Consider the following 6,569-nt stretch of genomic DNA (forward strand, 5'->3'; position numbering starts at 1 on the left):
TGGAGACAGTCGGTCTGTAACTGTTCCCCCCCACACCACGACAGCTCATCTTGCACTGATGGCCTTAGTGTGACCGTGGAGATGCACGTTACACAGTCATTCCGTTGTGTCTGAACATTATTGAGTGTTGCTTTTACCATTTCAAGTAAGTGTTTCTCTGTGCATTCTTCCATGTAATGTTCAGCATGCAATGGAGAGCGTGACAGAAAGTCTGCGTCAGTGTTTACCTTTCCAGGACGATACTTCAGTGGGAGACTGCCGCCCAGCAATGACCGGTGGCATTCAGTCTTGCTGTAGTTAGTACATATGTCAAGGGGTTATTGTCACTGTACACTGTCACAGAGGGAGCATAAAATAGGTCATCTCGGAACCGCTCAGTCACTGCCCTCCCAATCGCTCTTCGGAGGCATCAACATGCAAGATAAAAGGGTCCTTGAAATCTGGGTAAGCAAGCACAGGTGGATTAGTCAACACACTCACCAAGTGTTCTAATGCTCTCTGGACTCCTCTCCCACAAAGCCTTGATGGTATGCCTTTCCTTGATCTAAAACTGTAAACCATGAGTTTCCTCCCAAACAATCAAGTATTTCCTGTATACGGGGTATGGGATGCCTGTCCAGAACGGTCTTCTTGTTCAATCCCCTGTAATCAACACAAAGTCTTAAACTCCAATCCTTTTTCTGTACGCAGACCAAAGGTGATGCGTATGATGAAGTTGACTTCCTGATAAAGTTTTTGTTCAGGAGTCCCTGAAGGTGGCTTTTCACCTCAGAATAGAAGGGGCGTGGCACACCGTTGTATGTCTTTGCCACTGGTATGTTATCAGTCAATGTTATCTCCATTCTGAGATTTTCAATACACCCTATGTCCATGTCATCTTTGGCGAAAACAGCTGATTCCTCTTTGAGCATCCGTTTGACTAATTCTTGTTCTTGACTAATTCTTCTTGCCTTAAGTGCTGAACCTCTACAGGTTGGTCCCACCACTCTATTTGACGGTTGTCAGGGCCAGGCTCCGGTGGGGATCTGTCCTGAACCTGTGCTACAGTAACCTTTTCTGCACTGGGCACAGGAACCGGGTGACACACTACTACTCTCTGTAATGTCCCTATCACTGTTTGTCTTGGTAAGGTAATGTCATGTTTGGTAGTATTCACTACTGCAATGTCAACTTTTCGAGATGGCCGTTTTGATGTTTTCACGACCTGACTTTGTAGGTCCAGGCCCTAGATCACTCTCACTTCCGGTTCAAATAACACAATTTCATCATTGAAGGGAGCCCCTCTTGGGATACAGGGATGAATCCATTTCGTTTGTCCACCTGGAATGACAACGTTACGTCTGCCTGCTGTAAGCAAGCATTCCTCTGTGTACTCTGAGCGCTGTAGCAGATTGAGTAGAGTCTTTGTCTTTCCCTGTCCTAGCTTAAGTGCACTTCTAAGCATCTTTACTGTAAACATAATCTCTGAGGGCTCCTTGTTACTTTTTGTTTGAACTATTTCTTCAATTACATTAAACCCAATGATTGGTTTTTCCAGCACTTCATTTGTGACTAATATCGGAACCCTCAACTGTTTTCCCGCAATGACCTCAGCTTTGGAAGCAAGCAAACTAAAGCAAATGTCCATCCAACCCAGAAAGGGAATTTCAGTGCCATTGGCTGCCCTCAGATCCAGTTTCTCTGTATTGCCCATGATTTCTGCCAATAGTCTAATTTGTGTGCGTGGCATATTACGTTTTCGCCATTTCTCACTTATGATGGATACCTGAGCCCCTGTGTCCCATAGTGCTAAGGTCTTTACACCTTCCATAGAACACCACACCAATGCCCTGTGGTAGCTGGGGTAGTTGGCCCCCACATTCTCTGTGTCATGGGACAAGGGGAGTTGTGGTCAGTCTTGCGGGCAGTCTTACATGTAGATGGGTGCTGTTTCCAATTATCCTGTTGGCACACTTTGGATAAGCAGCTTTATGACATAATGAACACAACTTAAACTCTGAGATTCTCTCTACCTTTGCACTGCAGCCACTGCAACACTGGATGGAACTTGATGTATCGGAGGCCACTCCCCGTTCCATGGATGTGACCCCCCCAGTCTTTTCCCGATGGATGTGTGTTGCCCCTGATCCTACTGCCTTTGGTTTTCTGTTGGAGCGATTCCTAACTGACCTGTCACCCTGGCCCTGCACTGACTGTACTAATGAGGCAACCTGACAGGTCAGTTCTTTGATTGCTTCATTGCTCGCATCAATTTTACTCAGGAGAGGATTATACTTATTTTGTTTTCGGACTGTGGTCTGTGAGGGCTCTGCCTGTGCACATTCCTCTCCGTTATCCCCGTTATCGTCACTCTGTACTGCGTTCACTCTGTACTGCGTTCACCCGTGTGGGTGTGAACTTATGGGAAATCCATGTCTTTTGCATGCGTTTGCTTTCATTGCCCTGGGCAATTTGTATTTTCTCAAGCAACAGTTCATCACTGGTGTTAATATTCTGGAGATGCACTCTCATCTCTGCCCTGACATTATCATTTGTTAATCCTGTAATCGTGTTAATCCTGTACTCTTGACTAACTCTGTGCCATATTTCAGTCCTGATTGGGCACGAGCTGAGGCTGATAACACTTTCTGTCTCAGGTCAACGACTCGGACTAGGAAGTCCAAGGCAGACTCTCCCGGCTCTTGTGTTGCTTTAGTCAACTTGTGATACAGTTCAGTAGCATCCTTCTCTGCATAATGTGTCCTCAAGATTTGCCTTAGTGTGTAGAGTGTCATGTCTGTTTTTCCCTCCAGATAACTCCTCATCTTAAGCCCTGGGCTCACAGCTCTGATTACTGCTTCTACTGTATGATTTCTAATTCATGGTACCCTTTTCTCCGTCCATTTTCAGTCTGATGTTCTAGGCTGCCGAAGCTGAGCTTATCTTTTTTATTCTGATCTCCGATCTGTCCATTCATTTTAAAGTCTTTATAATTGGACATACTCACTCCATTCTCTCTCTGTGGCGGGTGCCCACTCTCCCAATGTCTCTCACTCGTTGTCCGTTCCAGGAATATGGGCCAGTGCTCACATGAAAATACATCTAATTTTTGTTACTCAAATTTGTTACCCTTCCAATGAGCTTATCATATAAACATACAACGCGAAAAGTACGGTTTACTTCACATTTAATCATGTCAGCACAGGTAACAGCTGTTTACAGTTTTTCTTTAGTTTGTCATTCTTACTCTTCCCAATTTGCTTAAACGATACCCCCTAGTGGCTGGAATACAACTGTATTAAGCCCCTTACACATACCAGGGAGCTAGTTTATTATGACAAATGTTTTTTGTTTTTAGGGGTGCGACTACATCTAGGGTATTACGCAAGGTTAAATTAAGTTCCTCAGTTAGGTGGTTAACCGATTGTTGTACTCTGACGTCTGTGGGTAGGCGGAGGGAGTCTGGAAGGGCATCTAGGAATCTTTGGGTTGTACAGCTTTTGATGATCCTTGGTTGGGGTCTGAGCAGATTTGTTGCGATTGCAAACGTAATAAAATGGTGGTGCAATAGTCCAGGATTATGAGGAAAAACATTAAGATCCACAATATTTATTCCATGGGAAAAAACTAGGTCCAGAGTGTGATTGTGGCAGTGAGTAGGTCCGGAGACATGTTGGACAAAACCCACTGAGTCGATGATGGCTCCTAAAGCCTTTTGGAGTGGGTCTGTGGACTTTTCCATGTGAATATTAAAGTCACCAAAAAGTTGAATATTATCTGCCATGACTACAAAATCTGTTAAGAATTCAGGGAACTCCGTGAGGAACGCTGTATACTGCCCATGAAGCCTGTAAACAGTAGCTATAAAAAGTGATTGAGTAGGCTGCATAGATTTCATGACTAGAAGCTCAAAAGAGACGAAAACACAGTAAAAAAAAAAATTAAATTGAAATTTGCTGTCGCAAATGTTAGCACACACCTCCGCCTTTGCAGGATGTGCGGTGGATATGGTCACTAGTGTAACCAGAATTGAACAAAGTAAATTCATCAGGATTAAGCCATGTTTCAGTCAGGCCAATCACATCAAGACTTTGATCAGTGATTAGTTCATTGACTATACTGCCTTGGAAGTGAGGGATCTAACATTAAGGTGCCCTATTTTGAGATGTGAGATACCACAATCTCTTTCAATAATGAAAGGAATGGAGGAGATCTTTATTCCAGTGAGATTGCTAAAGCGAACACCGCCATGTTTAGTTTTGCCCAACCTAGATCGAGGCACAGATACTGTCTCAATGGGGAAAGCTGAGCTGACTACACTGACTATGCTAGTGGCAGACTTCACTAAGCTGGCAGGCTGGCACTTACTATTGGAAAACAAATGGAAGTTTCTCTCGCTGACCTACATAAACTACAGAGTGTATCTCAGGGGGCGCGGCTTCACACACTGGCTGGGGCACCAGTGCAAAATGCGCAGGAAACCACTAGGGGGCGACATTGTTCTAATTGTGGCTCCAGCGGGCATGCTACTAGGGCATCTACATGTCCACCAAAGGGGCAATGCTACAAGAACTGCAACAAATACAATAATGTTGCCCGTTGTTGTCGTTCATTAGCAGCAGGACAGCGTCCAGCAGATGCAGGTCGAAGTTCACATTAACTCTGTACATGATGACTCAGTTGTGTTCAAGCAATGTGACTGCTACATTAAGGGTGTTAAAACCTCCCTGGTGATTGACACTGGAGCAAAAGTGCCACTTTTGAACAAAGCCACATATGACTCATTCTTCTTACATGTACCACTGCATAGACCAGCAGTATCCCTCAACATCTACAACCACGCGCCAATCTCAGTCATTAGGACTGTCTCACTGCTAGTCTGTTACAACAACAAAACTACAGGAGCCACCCAGTTCTACGTTGCTACAGATGGCGCTAACATCCTCAGACTGGACTTATTTCATGCCCGAGGGTTCAAGCTGTCAGATTCAACTGGTGCACATGTGCAGCACTTGCCTAGACCAGTGCCTATGGAGTACGCACAACTGTTTGAGGGGCTAGGTCACCTTAGAGGTTTTGTCCATGAGAGTTGAGATCTCACTGCATTCATAACAAACAGGGGGTTGTTCAGGTACAAATGCATGCCATTCGGACTCAGCTCCGCGCCCAGCTGTTTCCAGAAGATTATGACTCTTCTTCTGGCAGGCATACATGGAGTGTCAATCTATCTGGATGACATTGTGGTGCACGGTGCATCACAGACAGAGCACGATTCTTGCTTGCAGCAGGTGTTTCATCAGCTCTTCGAGAACGGGGCTAGACTCAACACAGAAAAGTGTGTGTTCAGGGTGTCAGACGTTGGGATTCTTGGATACAAGCTTTCCAGCCAGGGCATCACCCTCATCCTGTCCCAGTTGTATGCCATTCTCACCTTACCTGAGCCTCAGTCTGCAGCATAGCTGGAGTCATTCCTCAGCATGGCAATATACTACTTATAGTTTCTTCCAAACTACGCTTCGCATGGCACATGAGGGGCACCTGGGCATCGTTAAGGTGAAGCAACGGTGCAGGGACACGGTCTGGTGGCAAAATATTGAAAAAGACATTGAGTCCCTTGTGATGAGCTGCACAGCATGCCTGATGAGTGGGAAATCAGGCATACCCACTCCTGCACCCCTGACACCAATGGAATGGCCATGCCATTGTCCTCTACCACCTCACAGATGATCATCCAAACACTCAAACTATTCTGTCAGTGGGGGTTGCCCAGCACCATTATGACAGACAATGGCCCCCCGTTTGTCTCGAATGATCTATCTGTTTATCTTGAAAAGCAATTGATCAAGCACACCCGGACAGCTGTGTACCATCCTCAAGCAAATGCTTGAACAGGAACCTGAAGGAAGGAATACGGCCTCAGCCTACTTGGCTGAGGGATGACCTTTTGATGTGGCTCTGAGCCTTACCCTACTCCACATCAGGGTTACCAAACACTCCACAACTGCCTCCCTGATGATTGGCAGGGAACTGAAACTCCATTTGGACTGCCTCTGCCCAAAACAAAAGAACAAGCCTGCTGCAGCAAGGCAAGCCTATGTTGGAGCAGCACAGCAACATACTAAATAATGTTATGACACGTCTCACAGAGTGAAACAACAAAGCCTGAAGGCCCAGGACTGGGTGAGGATCAAAACTGACAACCGCCAGAACAAGCTCTCCAAATTTTGGTCCAAGCCTCTGAGATTGGAATGGTAGCTAGGGCCTGCAACATTTCAACTTCAGGGTGGATCTCCCAGTCCATGCAGCTGAAAAACATCCCCACAGCATGATGCTGCCACCACCATGCTTCCCCGTATGGATAGTACCAGGTTTTCCCTAGATGTGATGTTTGGAAATTCAGGCCAAAGAGTTTAATCTTGGTTTCAGCAGACCAGATCATCTTGTTTCTCATGGTCTGAGAGTCCTTTAAGTGCCTTTTGGCAAACTCCAATAGGGCTGTCATGTGCTTTTTACTGGGGAGTGGCTACTCAACAATAAAGGGGGCGGCAGGTAGCCTAGTGGCTAGAGCGTTGAACTAGTAACCGAGAGGT

Source organism: Oncorhynchus mykiss, chromosome 24 (genome assembly GCF_057628025.1).
Source record: "Oncorhynchus mykiss isolate SJ-2025 chromosome 24, ASM5762802v1, whole genome shotgun sequence".
NCBI classification, from domain to species: domain Eukaryota; kingdom Metazoa; phylum Chordata; class Actinopteri; order Salmoniformes; family Salmonidae; genus Oncorhynchus; species Oncorhynchus mykiss.